At 38.2% G+C, this 17,325-nt stretch overlaps 2 pseudogenes; both read right to left on the minus strand.

The window, feature by feature from the left end:
- Positions 1-17,325, minus strand: part of LOC145566511 (uncharacterized) — a 252,110-nt pseudogene that overhangs the window by 63,655 nt on the left and 171,130 nt on the right.
- Positions 7,419-7,518, minus strand: LOC145569672 (small nucleolar RNA R71; annotated as a pseudogene).

The following is a 17,325-nucleotide window of genomic DNA, read 5'->3' on the forward strand; positions in this document are numbered from 1 at the left end:
CACCCTTGGAAAGGTGTTCTCCTAATCCGTGTCAAGAGTTGGTTCCTTTGTGTCTGCAGGGGGGGGGGGGCTCGAATCATCTCGATGATTGTCTAGTTTTTGATGGTGCTTGGCTTCGTCATGACAATCGTGCAGGCACAGGTTGGGTTGTCCGAGAGGTTTCTATGGATACGGTCCTTGGAGGTGGAGCGCGGGCTTGCTGCAATGCTAATGCTTTTCAGTCGGAATTACAGGCTTTTTAATGGGCTTTTCGGACGACAGTTCGTATGGATTTTCTTTGTCTCCTCAATTACACATATTGTGCTCCTCTGGTTTCCTTGTTTCGGCACCCTGTTTCTACCGATATTTCTTGTTTGTGCTTGCTCCGGGAGATTTAGGAACTTCTCCCTCATTTTATCTTTGTAAGGTGCCTCGAAATTGAGTTACTCATGCGCACTAGTTGGCTATCAGTGTCGTGATTGCCATTTTCTTTGCTGGTCTATTGAATTTGTAATTGGTATTTTGTTTGTTTTGTTAGTGATCTTTGTCAAAATAAATAAATAAATAAATAAATAGAGCTAGATTAGGTCCCTACTCAATCTATATCCATTTTTTTTTCAATTGCAAGATTTTTTTCCATTGCAAGATCTGTTTGAATTATGAATATTTTTGTGATGGACTAATGCAATAAGTCCCTACCAAGGTTCCAAGTTTTTTGAATTGCAACTACCAAACTCAGTTTGAATAACAATGGACTCAGTTTGAAACTTTCAATTGCAATGGTCTAATGCAATAAGTCCCTACCAAATCTGGCAATGGAAACTGATAAAGGCCCAATCTTGCAATGGAAAACCTCTCCTAAGAAGCCCTAGAGGAAACCAGAAAAACCCTTCCTAGTTTGAATGGTTTAATGAGAGGCGAGGTGAATTTGATTCACTGATTATACTATTCCTTGAATTACCAATTTATGTAAATTAGAATTATTGATCACTTGATTTTTCTCCAATAAACTTGGGAAAAAAAATTCTTTAAAAACTGATATCTCACATTTGTTAAAAGACAGGAGCACGCCTGTTGAAGCAAATTAGAGAAGCAATAGACTTATTCAATTAATTATTTTGCATGATAGCTGACCTTTTTAGTTTAAATGGACATTTTAGAGTTGTACTAAGTACGCATACATAAACGTGTAATGTTGTATAAGTCCCTCCACTAATGTTAATTTTACAAACTAATAAAATATGCCACCACAATTCGTCATCATGTTTATATTAGAAAAATTCTTCTAGTTCATCTCCTAATGTCTAATAAATAATCTTAAGTGTAATTATCCGTTTGAAACAATCAATCTACTCCTATACCTTGTCACTTACGTCGTTGCTAGGTTTGCCACCGGCCATAAACTGACCAATTTTAGTTGACCAAGCCGTTCACTAATTCATAATGTTTAATTCTTCTTACCTTTTCAAAAAAAAAAAAAAATAAATAAAAAAAATAAAAAAAATCATTCATTAATTCATATATACATATATCTTTTCTATATTTTAATTCTGTCACAATGAGTTCGTTTTCCAGTCTTAAAAATGGAGATAAGCCCTCAACAAAAAGATAAGTCCGGTAAATTCAACGATCAAGCATCGAACGATTCAACTCCAAGCACAACCACAACAGATCACGAGCAACTTTCATTATTCAGTGATGAGTATTACGTTAGATCTTACACATGTAACTTCTGTAAGAAAGGGTTTTCTAATGCACAAGCACTTGGTGGACATATGAACATCCATCGAAGAGACCGAGCCAAGCTTCGACAATCATCCTTTAATGATAATTCGTCGTGTAATGACCGTGATTCTATGCAATCTGATACTTCCATTACTAAAACAAGGAGTCAACTATTCGTGAATAATGAAACAAAAGATGATATTGAGGTTGGGAAAAAGAAGGCGCTTGCCTTATTTGTTGATTCGTCGTCGGGCAAGCAAGGAAGTAGTAACTCAAGGGTTAGCAGGGATGATTCTGGTGTGGACCTTGAACTTCGACTAGGGCGATCAAGAACCGAAATATGATTTGTATTTATGACTTAATTAGAAGTCAAAGAGGTTAGTAATATCATCTAATGTTAGCTCGTATTTACTACTTGTATATATGTACCGGTTGTATGAAAATATATATTAAAGGTTGTAAATGTTTATAGTTACTTGTGTTTAGAATTAACTAATTTTTTCCATTTCACCATTTTTGATGTTCATGGGATACTTCGGATAACCTGGTTTGTACCACAACTATGAAGTTAGAAAATTTTGGGAAGAGCACATTGGACGAAATGAGCTATATCCAGTTAATTCCTATCTGGGGGTATAATCGTTTTTTCAAGTACCAGTGGAGGGGTATATGCGTCTTTTTATGTACTAGTTGAGGGATACATGTGTAATTTCCTCACCAAACAGTAAATACAAGTTGCAAATATTAATTAGACATATCACCAAAAGTACTGAATAAATGACCATGCTTTTTCAATATATTTACAGAAATCCCACCAGATTAACAAAAATTCATTTATCTGGCAGATAAACTTGTATTTTCCTGGACGAAATTAGAATTTTAGCATTGAATGATTCTTTTCAGTATGCAACTTGAATGTGTGTAATGCTCCATTCACTTCATCTTATATTCGCTGATTTGAAATAAATTTTACTAAAATATGTTTTTCAAATTTATTATTAACAAATATTAATTTTACTAATATCATATTATATTGATTCCTTATTGTTACTAATTTTTACTGAATGAAAATTAGGAAAAAATTGAAACTAATAATCCCACATTAGGTTCATCTTTTCAAAACAAACGCACCTTAATGTAATTTGGAAACACTCCCACCTTAATACCCCATAATTTGAAAATAAGACTTTTACCGGTTTGCGTATTAATTAGTAACCTAATTTAGAAGGTTATATGACATGTGTCACCTTATAGATGGGTTTATATATATATATATTTTTTAAAAAAATAAAGGAACTGACCAGCTAAAAAAAAAAGGTAATAACCCTTCTTCTTCCTTCCCCTGCTTGAGTAAATCCCTCGTCGGAGCAGCCGCCCGCCGACAAGCCAGATCCAACCACTTGCCGAAACAGCTGAACCCAACCACTTGCCAGACCCAAACGGACCCAGCCACTGTCTTCCCCGATTCCTTCCTCTTCCCTGGTTCTAACCACATTATCATCACCGCCGCCGCCACTCCTTCGTAACAACCATAACAACCGTAACACCGTTAACATCGACTCATGAAACTGCTTTTTTTGTGAGCGTCGTCACTAACACCAACTCAACCACTACCGTTGACATCGCCAGTAAGAACATTTCGCTGAAGCTTTGACCCATGATAAGACCATATGCTTATCGCTACTATTAAAGCTAAGTATATTGTCATTAGATATCCTACAATGGCATCCGAAATCTCTATTGATGAATGAATTTGATTTTGAGGAGAAAGAAAGTGAGGGAGTAGAATTTTGGAGGACTGAATGGGAGTTATCAATTTGGGGGATTTTTTTTTTATTTTAAATTTAATTAATTGGGACATTTGGAATATATTTGAATAATAATAGGGTGGTGAGGCAGAGTTATCTTGGCTTTAAAGGGAGTTATATTTGGTTCATACGCCTCTAACAACCTCAACTTTCACACATTTGGTGAAGTAAATAACCAACTACCATAATGTACCGCCTCTAGCCTGACGCAGGTGTATACGGTCACATGATATCCATGCCGCATTTGGCAAATGGTATTGGGCTATGAATTATTGTCAAATCAGTAGCTTGATGGTGTGTGTGTTTGCCAAACCGCTGACACATGTCACACTTTTCAACCATTTTCATAGTGTTTGCTTGCATAGTCGGCCAAAAATAACCTTGCCAAGCGACTTTCCTTGCTAGTGCTCTGCGGCCTATATGTAAGTCTAGGATTTCATGCCTATTTTCTAGGGTAATGCATTTCATGTAGGGCTTGTAGAAACCTGGCTTGAGAAACTCTCCTTTGTGAATGAGAAAACCGGCTGCTTTCTTTTTCATTATGGCAACCATTTTTAGATAAGTACCAGCAAGAGTGTTGATATCAAATAACCAAGAAAACCCAGAAAAGAGGGGGGAAAATCATGTAACAACAATTTCAAATCAGCAAAACAATATAAACCTATATCAATAATCACCGAGATATATGAAATAGGGGTTCTTAATCAAAGCTAACACAAAGTAAAGCTAGGATTAAGGTATAACCACAAAGATTACAAAGTAGCAATCACAAAGAAAGCAAATAATCACAAAGATTAGGCAGAGAGAGAAAATTTCAATGATTTTAAAATTAAAAAAAAGTTCTTCCTAAAAGAAAGCTTAGCCCTGTTAAAAGACTTTACAAACAAACCCTATAGTGTTCAAATTACAACCCTTGGATTACAAATGAAAGACCAAGATTAAAAGATAGGAAAAAGAAGCACAAAAGAAAAGAAGGTTTCCGCTTGAAACTAGACTTCGATAGCGGCCACTCTAAAGGTTAGGAGCGGGCGCTCCTCACTACTGAAAATTAAAGTGACGCTCATAGAAGCAGGCGCTCTGTTGTTAGGAGCGGGCGCTCCTCTTGGGGGAGCTGGCACTCCTTATAAGGGAAGCGGGCGCTCCTCTCGACTGTCTGGATAGCTCAATTTCAAACGTTCATAACTTCTTCGCTCAAATTTCGCATGTGACCAGTCGTTGGAAAGCTCTTGAACTCTTCTTTCACCTCCAAATTGAATTACCTTAAATTATATTGTAACGAAGCAGATATAGCTGATTGAATTTGAGTGTTGCATTTTTTCCCAAGTAAAAGCTTTTCTTCCTCATCCTTTTTTCCATGCTTCATCTTCAACCATCAATTGTAAAATTAAGACATAAAGATTGCTCTTATTCACCTAAACCACATCATAATAAAGAGAATTCAACCTAAATGTCGATTTAGCCTTAAATGGCACTAAAATAATTGTATAGCCATATAATTTGTAGGTTTCAAGGATGCTGCCGCATCAAACCCTCTCTGTTGAAAAGGAATTTCCCTCAATTCCTCGAGGTGACATATAACTGAAACCAAACCTTGGATAATGACTTCATTATTGAAAGCAATAAATCCTACTTGACTTCACAAAAAATTCAGCCGATGTATCTATCTGGATCAAACACCTAGATGACGAATTCGAGCAATATGAGGAGTAAAATCAAGTAAATGATGAGTGACATATAGGGTAGTCTTTAAGAGAATTTTTACCCTATTTTCATAGCTTTCCTTGCTTGGTTTGGTCTTCTCTCCTATAGTTTCTTTTATACTCTCTTACTTCGTGTTTTGCTTTTCTTTATGTGGATTTTCATTTGTTTATCTTTTACTTGGCTCTTTTTCTCTCCTATTTCCTTTCTTTGATGACTTTGTAGTTGTTTAAAGGGGTTAGCTTTGGAATGAGAACAAGAAGAGCTATAAGGACAAAGCAAAGGAAGAAGCAAGGCCCTTGGAAAGAGCTTGGAAAGGGCATGCTGCCATTCCAAATGTCGCAGGTGTGGGCTACGTTGCCCGCGGGCGCAGATTATGTGCACTTTATGAAGATTTGAGGCAGGAAAATCCTGCGGTCGTGCCGCGGGCTGGCCATGGGCGCGACACACATAGAGAGAGCTCATCTTTAAGGAGAGACCGCGGACCCCTGAAGCAGCTTGGGAGCAAGGGATTTGCTGCGCAATTGCCGCGGGCGCGGGCTACAATTGCCACGGGCGCAGGCTGGAGTTGCCGCGGGCGCGACACTTGCCTAGACACCCGGCGTAGTTTGTTACATCCTCTGTACCCATTTTTCCGCGACTGCGGGAATTAAAGGAGAGGTCGTGGATGACTTTTTTTTCTCCTTTGCATATATATTCTTTTGTATTTCCTTTTGAAGATAAATTTTAGATAATTTCATTTGCTTAATTTTTAGAGAGAGAAACTAAATAGAAGTTAGAGAGAAGTAGAGATAATAGTTCTTGGATTTGATTTGTATTACAACATTGCTTCATCTAAGGTTGGATTTCATCTTCATTCAATGATAATTAGTGAGATTTCTTTCCTTTAATTCCTCTCTATTGCTTGATTTTACATTTACTTCATGTATGATTGTTTGATTGTTGATCTTTGGTTTAAACAAGCATGATCATTGCTTGTTGTTGATTCTTGATTGATTGAAATGTTGTAATTAAATTGGTTAATATAGTTGTGCATGTGATTGATTTGAATAGGAGTGATCAACCTTGATGATTAATCTAGATTGCATTGTAATTTCCAATGACATGAACCCTTGATTTGGAAATTGCTTTAATTGATTGTGATTTTCTTTGTTAGTCATTCATAGTGAACCCGAGCTTGACTTATAGGAGATAGCTCTTAAATCCTATTGATTGCAACTATTGTTTTCCTTTGCAACGTTTGAATCGATTGAGTTTTCTTCGTTTGGCATGATCATTGAGCTTGCATGTGGAACCTTAGTCCCTAGTGTTTATCATATTGATTTTCTTCGTTGCTTATTTGATTGAAACTTTAGTTGCACCTCGAATTACCTCTCATTCTTCGAAATAGCTTTACTATAGGCTATAGCAATCTCCCCCTCATTCCTCGTGGTTCGACTCGGACTTGCCCTATATTAGGATAAGTTTGATTTTATTTATTGTTTAATTGGAGATGCTTTAGATTTCAACGACCTAAATTATCCCACATCAAAATGGCGTCGTTGCTGGGGAATGGCGTTGGTGCTTTGCTACAGTTGTTGAGTCTACTTTATTTTATACAAAAAAAACACAAAAAGAATTTTCTCTGTTTAGCTACATTTGTAGCCGTGCTACTTATTGTTTCTTTTGAGATTGTATGCATATAGCACGTGGTCGTTCTCTAGTGCCATTTGATCCGAAAATTGAGAGGACAATTACAAGGATAAGATTTTCTAGACGTTCTTGGAGTTCTAGCCCTCCAAGTGAAGAAGAACCACAAGAAGAAGAACAAGCAAGCATGGGAAAAAATCCAAGAGTGGCATTGAAGGAATTGGAGATCCCGAGTGCATATAGGTTTGCGAGTGGGATTGCTCCACCTGCAACGTCGGCGAATGACTTTGAAATAAGACTGGTGATGATCACTTTGATAGAGAGGCGACAATTTGGTGGGGCCAAGCATGAGAGTCCGCTAAACCATCTCAAGGAGTTCGAAAAATATTGTAACACTATCAATGTGAATGGAGTTTCCCAAGAATTCATCCACCTCAAGCTTTTCCCCCTTTTCTCTCATAGGGCGTGCCTTAGAATGGTTGGACAAGGAAGTCAAACTGAATTCTCTAAGGACATGGGACGAAGTGACTAAGGAATTTCTATCCCGTTTCTATCCACAAAAGAAAACGGCGGAGGCTAGAGCTCTAATTTAAGATTTCAAGTTAAGACCTAATTAAAGTCTCTATTAAGCATGGGAGAGGTACAAGGAGTATCAAAGAAAGTGTCCTCACCACGGAATTCCTACCTAGAAAGTCATTTAAATCTTTTATGGTGGCCTAAGTCCTCAACGGAAATCTCATCTTGAGGGGGGAGCCGAAGGTCCCATTATGAATAGCACGGAGGAGGAAGTAGTAAACGTCATTGAAGACATAGTAAGGTATTATAGAGATTGGCAAGATGGCGAATGAGAAACAACTAGCAAGATTAGCTCTTCGGTGTACTCGGTTGATCATCTTAATGTCATTAACAACTTGCCCTCACAAATGACAAACTTAGGGAAGGAGAAGTTGGAAAGTTGTTCCTCCCAAGTTTCAAATCTTCCCTCCCAACTTAAGGGGAGAGGTATGTCTTCTACCTATCAACCACCTCCCTCTTCTAGTAACATGCCTATTGGTTGCTTGTTTTGTGATGTATGTGGTTCATATGATCATGATGCTTCTAATTTTCCTCATGCCTTTTAAGGATGGATGTGATGATCAAGATGCTAATGTGAATGGACATGTGAACTGCGTGTCAAATAATAATGAGTCAAGGTTTGATAATCAAAAGGGTCAATGGAATAGGAATTATCACAACCAAGGAAATTTTGATAACTATAACCAAAATGGTCTTGGTTATAGGAACCAAGGGAAACAAGGCTCCCGAGATAACTATAACAACCAAGGTTATAGTAGCAAAAATCAAAACCAAAATTATGGTAATCAAAACCAACGTTATGGAAATCATAACCAAGGTAATGGGAACCATAATCAAGGTTATGGTCAAAATCAAAATAGGGGGAATTGGAACAACCAAAATAGGGGAAATTTTCAAAATAATGCTCAAAGGGATCCTCCACCCGGTTTTGCTCCAAAGACCCAAAGTGATAATTCCTGTACACAACCCTCTTCTTCTAGGACTAACTTGGAAGAAATCATTGAGAACCAAACCAAGTTGTTGAACACTTACATGGCGGTGAGTGATAAGAAATTTAATGAGATGATGACTCATAATAAGATGCTTGAAAACCAAATTTCTCAACTTCCCAATGCTTTGAAAGACCATGCAAGCCCTTCCTCTTACCCTCTCAAGGCCTAGACCCTAAGTGTCCCGTTAAAGCCATTGTTATAAGGAGTGGTAAGGTACATGAAGAGAGTTTGCCTAGTAAGAGTAAGGCTAAGGAGGTTGCCAAGGAGGTTTTGGTTGAGGATGAGGAAGATGGTGCATCTTTGACTTAGGTAGTGGTAGAGACTCTTAGGGAGGTGAGAGAAGAGAAAGAAGTTGTGAAACCCAAACTTCCCTAACCAAAAAGATTCATGACACATAAGTTAGATGAACAATTTAGATGATTTATTGAGATGCTCAAACAACTTCATCTTTCTCTACCATTTACCGATGTCATCACCCAAATGCCAAATTATGCAAAATTCCTTAAAGACATTTTGAGTGGAAGAAGACCTTGTGATGTTTTGGAGACGGTCAACTTGACCGAGATCGTAGTGCAATCATAATGAACAAGATGCCATCTAAGTTAAAAGACCCTGGAAATTTTTCTATCCCTTGTGCTATTTACAAGATGCAAATTGATAATGTCTTATCTGACTTAGGAGCTAGTGTTAGCCTTATGCCATATTCAGTCTATCAAAGACTTGAACTAGGGAAACTTTTGCCTACCAACATTACCTTGAAATTAGGCGATAGATCAATTAAGTTTCCAAAGGGTAAGGTAGAAGATGTTCCTTTGAGGGTAGGAAAATTTGTGATTCCGGTGGAATTTGTGGTTCTTGAAATGGAAGAAGATGCTACCATTCCTATCATACTTGGTAGACCTTTTCTTGCTACCTCGGGTTCCATGAATGATGTTAAGAGTGCTAAAATTTCACTTAAGGTAGGCGATGAGGTCATTGAATTCAATTTGTAGAAAGCATGAAGTATCTATATTCTTCCTTAGAAAATTGCATGATGATTGACTCTCTTGATCATGTTGTGTCTTCTATGCAAGAGCAATTACTCACCTCTAATGATGCTCTTGAGAATGTTTTATTGAATGAGGAAAATATAGGTGTTCCTAGCAAAGAGATGGATTTGTATGAGGATTTGCTAAATGGAACCATTGAGGAAGTGGATAAGAAAATGTGCATGAGGATCTCTAGCCATGAAGCTTTGCAAGTCGCCACAACAAAAGAAGGGAAAGGTGTTCCAATGGTTGAGCTGAAACCTCTTCCATCAAACCTTAGGTATGAATTCTTGGGTCATAACTCTACTTTCCCTGTAATTGTTAGCTCCTCCTTGAGTGAGAGCCAAGCTCAAGAGTTGTGTGGTGTATTGGGAAAGCACCAAAGTGCTTTAGGCTATACCATTAATGACCTTAAAGGTATAAGCCCCGCTTTATGTACACACCACATAACTCTTGAGGAGGGCACCTCACCTTCTATTGAGTGGAAACGGAAACTACACCCTCAAATGGGGGAAGTAGTTAAGAAGGAATCACCAAGATTTTAGATGTGGGAATCATATTCCTCATCTCTAGCTCTAGGTGGGTCTTCCCCGATCATGTCGTCCCAAAGAAAAGGGGCATGACTGTCGTTGAGAATGAGAAAGGTGAGCTTATTTCTACGATAACTGTCACGGGATGGAGGATGTGCATAGACTATAGATGTCTAAACACATCCACTAAGAAGGATCATTTTCCCTTTCCTTTCATTGATCAAATGTTAGAGAGGCTAACACGGCATAAGTATTATTATTTTCTTGATGGTTATTTCGGTTTTTTTCGAATTCCTATTCACCCGGATAATCAAGAGAAAAAAACTTTTACTTGACCATATGGAACATTTGCTTATTGGAGAATGCCATTTGGGCTTTGCAACGTCCCCGCCACTTTCCAACATTGTATGATGAGCATATTCGGAGATATGTTGGGAGAGGAAATGGATGTGTTCATGGATGACTTTTCAGTGGGTGGTGTTTCATTTGAGGCATGCCTTGAGAACCTTGAAAAATGCTTGCCTCGTTGTGAGAAAGTGAACTTGTTATTAAATTGGAAAAAATGTCATTTCATGGTTGAGGAAGGAATAGTCCTTGGCCACAAGATCTCTCACAAGGGTATTGAGGTGGACAAAGCGAAGATTGAAGTTATTGAAAAGCTATCACCTCCGGTCAATGTGAAGGGTGTGAGGTCTTTCCGTGGGCATGCCGGGTTTTATTGAAGGTTTATCAAAGATTTTTCTCTCATAGAAAAACCCCTCGATGATTTTCTCAAAAATGATGCCGAGTTCATTTTTGATGATAGATGCTTGGAAGCCTTCAACAAATTGAAAAGTGCTTTGATCTCCACACCCATTGTCCAAGCTCCAAGATGGGATTTAGCATTTGAGTTGATGTGTGACGCAAGTGATTCAGAAATTGGGGGTGTCTTGGGTCAACGAGTGGAAAAGAAGCTCCATGTCATCTATTATATGTCCAAGACTCTAAATGGCGCTTAACGGAACTACACAACATAGAAAAAGGAATTTTTTGCTATTGTTCATGCATTTGAGATGTTCCGTTGTTACTTGTTAAGTTCTAATACCATTATCTTCATGGATCATGCGTCTCTCAAATACCTTTTTTCCAAAAAGGAATCTAAGCCTAGGTTGATCCGTTGGGCGATTGAACTTCAATCTTTTTATATAGAGAATAGAGACAAGAAAGGAACAAAAATGTTGTCGCAGACCATCTTTCTCGCCTTGAAGATTCCCACATCCATAATGATGGTTCTCCAATTGAGGATATAATGCTTGATGACTTCTTATATGCCATTGATGTGAAGGAGCTCCCATGGTTTGTCGATTTAGTCAATTTTCTTGCATGTGGGGAGTTTCCACCTTCATTCTCCAAGAACTAAAGAAAGAAGCTCAAAAGAGAGGCTAGGCACTATTTGTGGGATGATCCCATCTTGTACAAGCGAGGGGTTAATGGCTAGCTAAGGCGTTGTATTCCAAATGAGGAGGTGCCAAATGTTTTGAAAATGTGCCACTCGGATCCTAGTTGTGGTCATATGGGTGTTTCTAAAACCGCTACTATGATTCTTCAAATTGGTTTATGGTGGACACATCTCTTCAAGGATACATGGGGCTTTGTCCAGTCATGTGACCGATGTCAATGAAGCAGGAACATCTCAAAGCGAAATGAGATGCCTCAACAACCTATCCTTGAGTTGGAAGTATTTGATATGTAGGGAATTAATTTCGTGGGACCACTTCATTCTTCTTTCGGGAATCAATATATTCTTGTGGCGGTGGATTATGTGTCAAAATGGGTTGAGGCCATTGCCTCCCCAACAAATGACCACAAGGTGGTGATGAAATTATTCAAGAAAATCATTTTCCCAAGATTTGGTGTTCCCAAAGCTGTGATAAATGACAATGGTTCGCATTTTGTGCACAATGCCTTTCAAAAGATGTTGAAAAAGCATGGAGTTCATCAAGGTTTTGGCCTTCCTTATCATCTTAAAATTAATGGACAAGGTGAGGTGTCCAATCGTCAAATCAAGTTAATTCTTTAGAAGACGGCTGTTCAAAATAGGAGAGATTGGTCGGACAAGCGGGATGATGCTTTGTGGGCATATCAAACGACTTTTAAGACTCCTATCGGCACCACTCCATATTGTCTTGTCTATGGCAAATCATGCCATCTTCTGGTGGAATTTGAGCATTGTTCTCTTTAGGAGACCAAGAAAATCAATTTTGATTTAGCAAGTACGGGAGAGCAAAGGTGGTTGGATCTTCATGAGCTAGAAGAGTTTATACTTGATACATATGATTGTGCTAGCACCTACAAGGCTTGTTCTAAGTAAGCTCATGACAAGCTTATTGAGAAGAAGGAGTTTTGTGTTGGTGACTAGGTCTTCCTTTACAATTCCAACATAAAGTTATTCCCCGGGAAACACATGTCTAGATGGAGTGGTCCTTTCTTGGTGCAAGGTGTTTTTCCTAATAGTGTCGTGGAAATTTCTATGTTGGATTCATCATCTTCTTTCAAGGTCAATGGTCATCGGCTCAAGAAATATTTTGATGGTGCTTTTTTTAGCATAGTTCACAAAATTATTCTTCACAAACCACGTTAATAGGTGGTAGACGTCGAGCTAATGACGTTAAACAAAAGAGTTTACGAGAGGAAACTCGGATTCTCATATCTCTTCTCTTTTCCTTTATTTCTTTTATTTTTCTTTGTTTGTCTTTGTCTATACAGTTTGTCATGTGTTGGTTTGTTTTTATGTTGAATTCCTTCATCAAGTGAGCAATTGGGTTAAGAAATGAGGAAGTTAGTTAAGAGGTGTTTTTGTCATTGTAAGAAGCAGGGGAGCGGGCCCTCCGCGGCTTTAAGGCGGCTGTGGAGTTCTTGTGGAAAAACAATGTAAAACTGGGCAGGAACAACCCGCGATCTCTTCGCGGGCGCGGCTGTTGGAGGAGCAGGCGCGGCAGTTGGAAAAGGCCAAAAATCTTAAATTTGGATCAGGAACTACCCTCGGGCTAGCCGCGGGCGCGGTAAATTTAGAGTGGCCGCGATAGTCTAATCGTGGGCGCGGCATTGTCATAGGTAAGAAACTTCATAATTTTGGCAGTATCAACCCACGGATGCTCCGCGGTCTTTCTGCGAGCGAGGGCTGTCTGAAGCAGGCGCGGAGAATTCGTCCGCAGGCGTGGGTTGTTGGGCAGTGTTTTTAGCCCGATTTTCCTCTTTCTCTCTCCTCTCATTTCACTCATAATTCTCGCTTCACTCCTCTTTATCTCTCTTCCTCCTCTCAAACCCTAACCCCCAAATAAATCTCCTAACCATTTTTGCTCAAATTTCACACAAATTCCACCAAAATCATTCACTTTTCTCCATATTCATCACCTCTAGTTCAATTTTCTCGCAAATTTTCGGCAAATTTCATCTCCATTTCTTTTTTTGAGGCTCCATCAAGGGTGAGTACGAGATTGGTCCTTGTGTTTAAATTAAAGTTTTAACTATGGTATAATCCTAATACTGGTTTTATTTTTGTCAATTTTAATTGATTTTTATGCAAAGATTTTTTTTTGCCTTGGTTGAATGTTATTTCGATGATATTGAGTGTTGTTCATTGTGATTTTAGAGTGACATGAGTTTAACTTGATTATTGTTGTTATTGATTGTTTCTATTAGTGGTTGTTGTTTGGATTTTTGTTGTTGAATTGTTTGAAATAGGTACATTGTACTTTTTGGTGGTTTGTAACGGAGTGTTGTGGAGTATTTGTGGTAGTAATGTTGTTTGGGTAGTATTGGTGTTGTTCTTGGCGGATTTGTTCGTGTTGTGGTTTAGTTTTGTGAAGGTTATTAATCATGCATTTGATAAGAAGGAAGAAGAGTAGTAAGCAATACCCTCACCAATCCGCCGGCCAATCTTCTCAAGGCCAATCCTCTCAAGGCCAACCTTCTCACGGCCAATCCTCCTAAACTCAAGAAAATGCTCCCCCGCCACCTCTTCCCCCACTCAAATTCTATAACCGTTCTAAACACACTCCAATCTACAAAAAAATGAAAGATCGAAAGTTTCGACCATCCCGCAACTATCATAAGCCTGACACGATAAAACTTGAGATTAATTCCGATCTTGAGATTCTTTTACACAATCTTCGTTTAGAAACGTTCGTTAAGACTTGTCATCGAACTTACCTCGAACCAACTATCGAATTCTTCTCCTCCTTTGAGTTTAATAGGGTGGGAGATTATGACTACCGTATCTCCTTCTAATTATTCAATGTCAAGAACATAATGAGCCTTCATGACTTTAATGTTGCTATTGGTCTCAATCCAAATGTGATATCCTAGAACCTCTCTATTCTAACCCGGATGGATATAATGAGGTTGCTTGGTGGAGGACTATTTCTTCTTTACGAGAATTTAACTCTTAGAATTCAATTTCAAGTGAAATTATTCACCCGACTCTTAGGATTTTGCATAGGATCCTCGAGTATGCAATGTTCAACAACCAAGATCTTGGGAAGCTTTCGAGGGAAGAAATTTTGCGTCTTTGGATGGTGACCAAGGAGGAATATGGGTCAAGGGTGAATTTTAGTTATATTTTTATGCAATGTTTCAAGTCTATCATCAACGGAACAAAGACCGGAGAGATTCATCATGGGGTTACCCGGTTGGTCAAGCATTTTGAGCAAGACGACTTTATAAGGTTTTGCACTCCGGTTGGGGATTGTTTTGCACTTCGGTTGGGGGTAGTGAGGATTTTTTCCTAGACTTGAAGCAACTTCGTACCTTGGGCTTCATTACCGGCACCCGAAATCCAAATATTTACTCTTGTCTTGTGCGGAAGAAGCGTCATTGTTTGCTTCCGAACTCGGATTCTACCTCAATCACTCGGGCGGCTAGAAATGTTTGGATAATTTCCAAGGATAATGGCCGAGTGGAGGTCCCTGTGGAGGTGGATGGAGAAGATGATGACGGTGGGGATAATGATGATGAGAATTATGGTGGTGATGATGATGATGATGATGATGAACAACAACAACATCACCTACAAGGAAGAAGAAGACAACAACAACAACAACAAGGGTACCAACATGACTTGGAGGCCATGCGAGCTCAAACGGAAAGCATGCAACTTAGCATGCAAGGTATGTTTGCCTTCCATTAACACCTTTCCTTTCAAACTAACTCCATGTACAATGCTAGTTTTCGTAGAGGGGAGCTCACTCCTCCGGTTAACTACCCTTATGTGTTGGGTTTCGATGAGTCTGACTCACCGGAGAAATAAAACCCGAGCCTAAGTGTAGACACCCATTTGTGTCTCCCCAAAACCAAACCCGGTGATGAATGCCTTGCAAGTTGAACATAATCGAATGAGGTGAAAGTGGTTGAAAGTCAAGTGTTGCGGTTTACTTTTTATTAAATTCTCTTCTCTCTGTTTTTGAAAATGACTTTATTTGAAAATAGCCAAACCAGTTTAGTTTGGTCCATAATTAAGGTACAATAAATGTGTAGTTGGATGGGGCTTTGAAAGACCTTTCCAACGATATATTATAAGCCCAATTCCGATGAATAATGAGGAAGTTATGGCCAAGATACTAAACTGGGCCTGTTAATTATTTAAATACGGCCCAATGATCTAGAGGAGGGCCCATGTTAATTATTATTCCTAAAATTCTTAGGATTAATTATAGTTTTCTGGAAGTTTCTAGAAAGTTCTTTTTAATTCTAATATTATTAGATTTAATAATTAATTGTTTTAAAATAGACTTTTATTTGGAGTAAAATATTGTTTTATTATCTTAAAAATACATATTTTATCTTCTGTACGGATTCCGTAGATCAAGTTGATTAAAGATCGGATTCCGCGTGAAGAAAACGCGCTAATACAGGTTGTCGCCAAACGACATGTCTGTCACCGCGCGACAGACCCTGTCGCCGCGCGACAGACATTGTCGCGTCGCGACAGAGTCGATTCCTGGCGACAGCGTGTAGTTTTATTCCTTATCAAATTCTATGTTTTTCCGGACTATTTTTCTTATAAATAGGGTCTGAATTCTTGTTTTCAAAATTCATTCACAATCATCAATTCTTCCTTAATTCTTTCTATTCCCTCTCAAGAATTCCTTAATTCTTTCTCTCCTTATTTCAACACAATATTCCGCATTCACAAGATCTTGAAACACCTAGCCAAGTTCGAAGTTGCCTTCACCCTAGACGTGAAAGGTTGATAATTTCTGAGGGTTTGGTCCAAAACTAGTCTAAACTTTGTTTAATTTGATTTCAATTTAATTCTTTGATTCTTTAATTATTCTTTATTGATTTTCATTGAAGTTTACTAACTTGTGTATTTTGTTATTAGAAAGAGGTACGAGGCTTCAAAGTATGTAATCTTATTACTCTCTTTCAATGTAGATTGCATGTTTATTATTGTTTATGATTTCTAGTATCATGTTAGGATGCTTTTAATGCTTTCTAGTATCATGTTAGGATGTTATTTTATGCTTTCTAATATCATGTTAGTACCATGTTAGGTTTAAAGCTTCGATCTTTATTGCTTAGTGACATGCTAGGGTTTGTTATTAATCTTGTTAGTATCATGCCTAGGATCTTGCTATTATTATCAAGCTTTATTGTGCCTTATCATGCTATTATCATTATTGTTTATTGATTTATTATTATGTTGCTTGATATTATTTATGTTATATTGTTATTGCTTGATTACACCTTTTATGCTTGTTTAAAGGGAATTTGTACTTGAAATCACGCTTAATAAGATGATTAGTAATTTGGTTTAGGCTAATGTGATTTTAATTCAAGTGATCGCCAATAATAGTCTTATTTGTGCATTAATATTCAACCAACATAGATAAACAGGTTAGGTTCAATATAATGTTTGTATGTTATTCGAAAAGCGCACATGAATACGAGCAGAATAAAGTAGAGGCCTATTTTATAGGGCGGGTCCTTTCTTTTGTAGATTGGATTCGTACCCTCATCCCCGGACCCTGTTTGGTTCAAGACCTTATGGAGTAGTTGATGGTCCTTTTGGATTGTCTTTTGGGTTTACAAGTTCCTAAAACTTGTTGGCGACTCTTTTTGCTCTTTGTCTTTCCCTTTGGAACGCCACCGTACTTTAGTGTATGATCACAGTGGGGTTCAAGTTTGGGGTTATCGTAATGCTTGAAATATTCCCTACAGTTTTTGGCAACTCCGCTGGGGAGGATTTCTATTATGCATTAAAAGGTCCTCATGGGAGCACCCCATGAGTCAATCCATAGGAATTTTACATGTAGGAAATTTGAGAAATATCTTTCATGACTAGAATCGAAAAGATGATGCCAAATCTGGAAAATTCGAA

This window comes from Chenopodium album, chromosome 11, assembly GCF_948465745.1.
Source record: "Chenopodium album chromosome 11, dcCheAlbu1.1, whole genome shotgun sequence".
NCBI lineage: Eukaryota > Viridiplantae > Streptophyta > Magnoliopsida > Caryophyllales > Amaranthaceae > Chenopodium > Chenopodium album.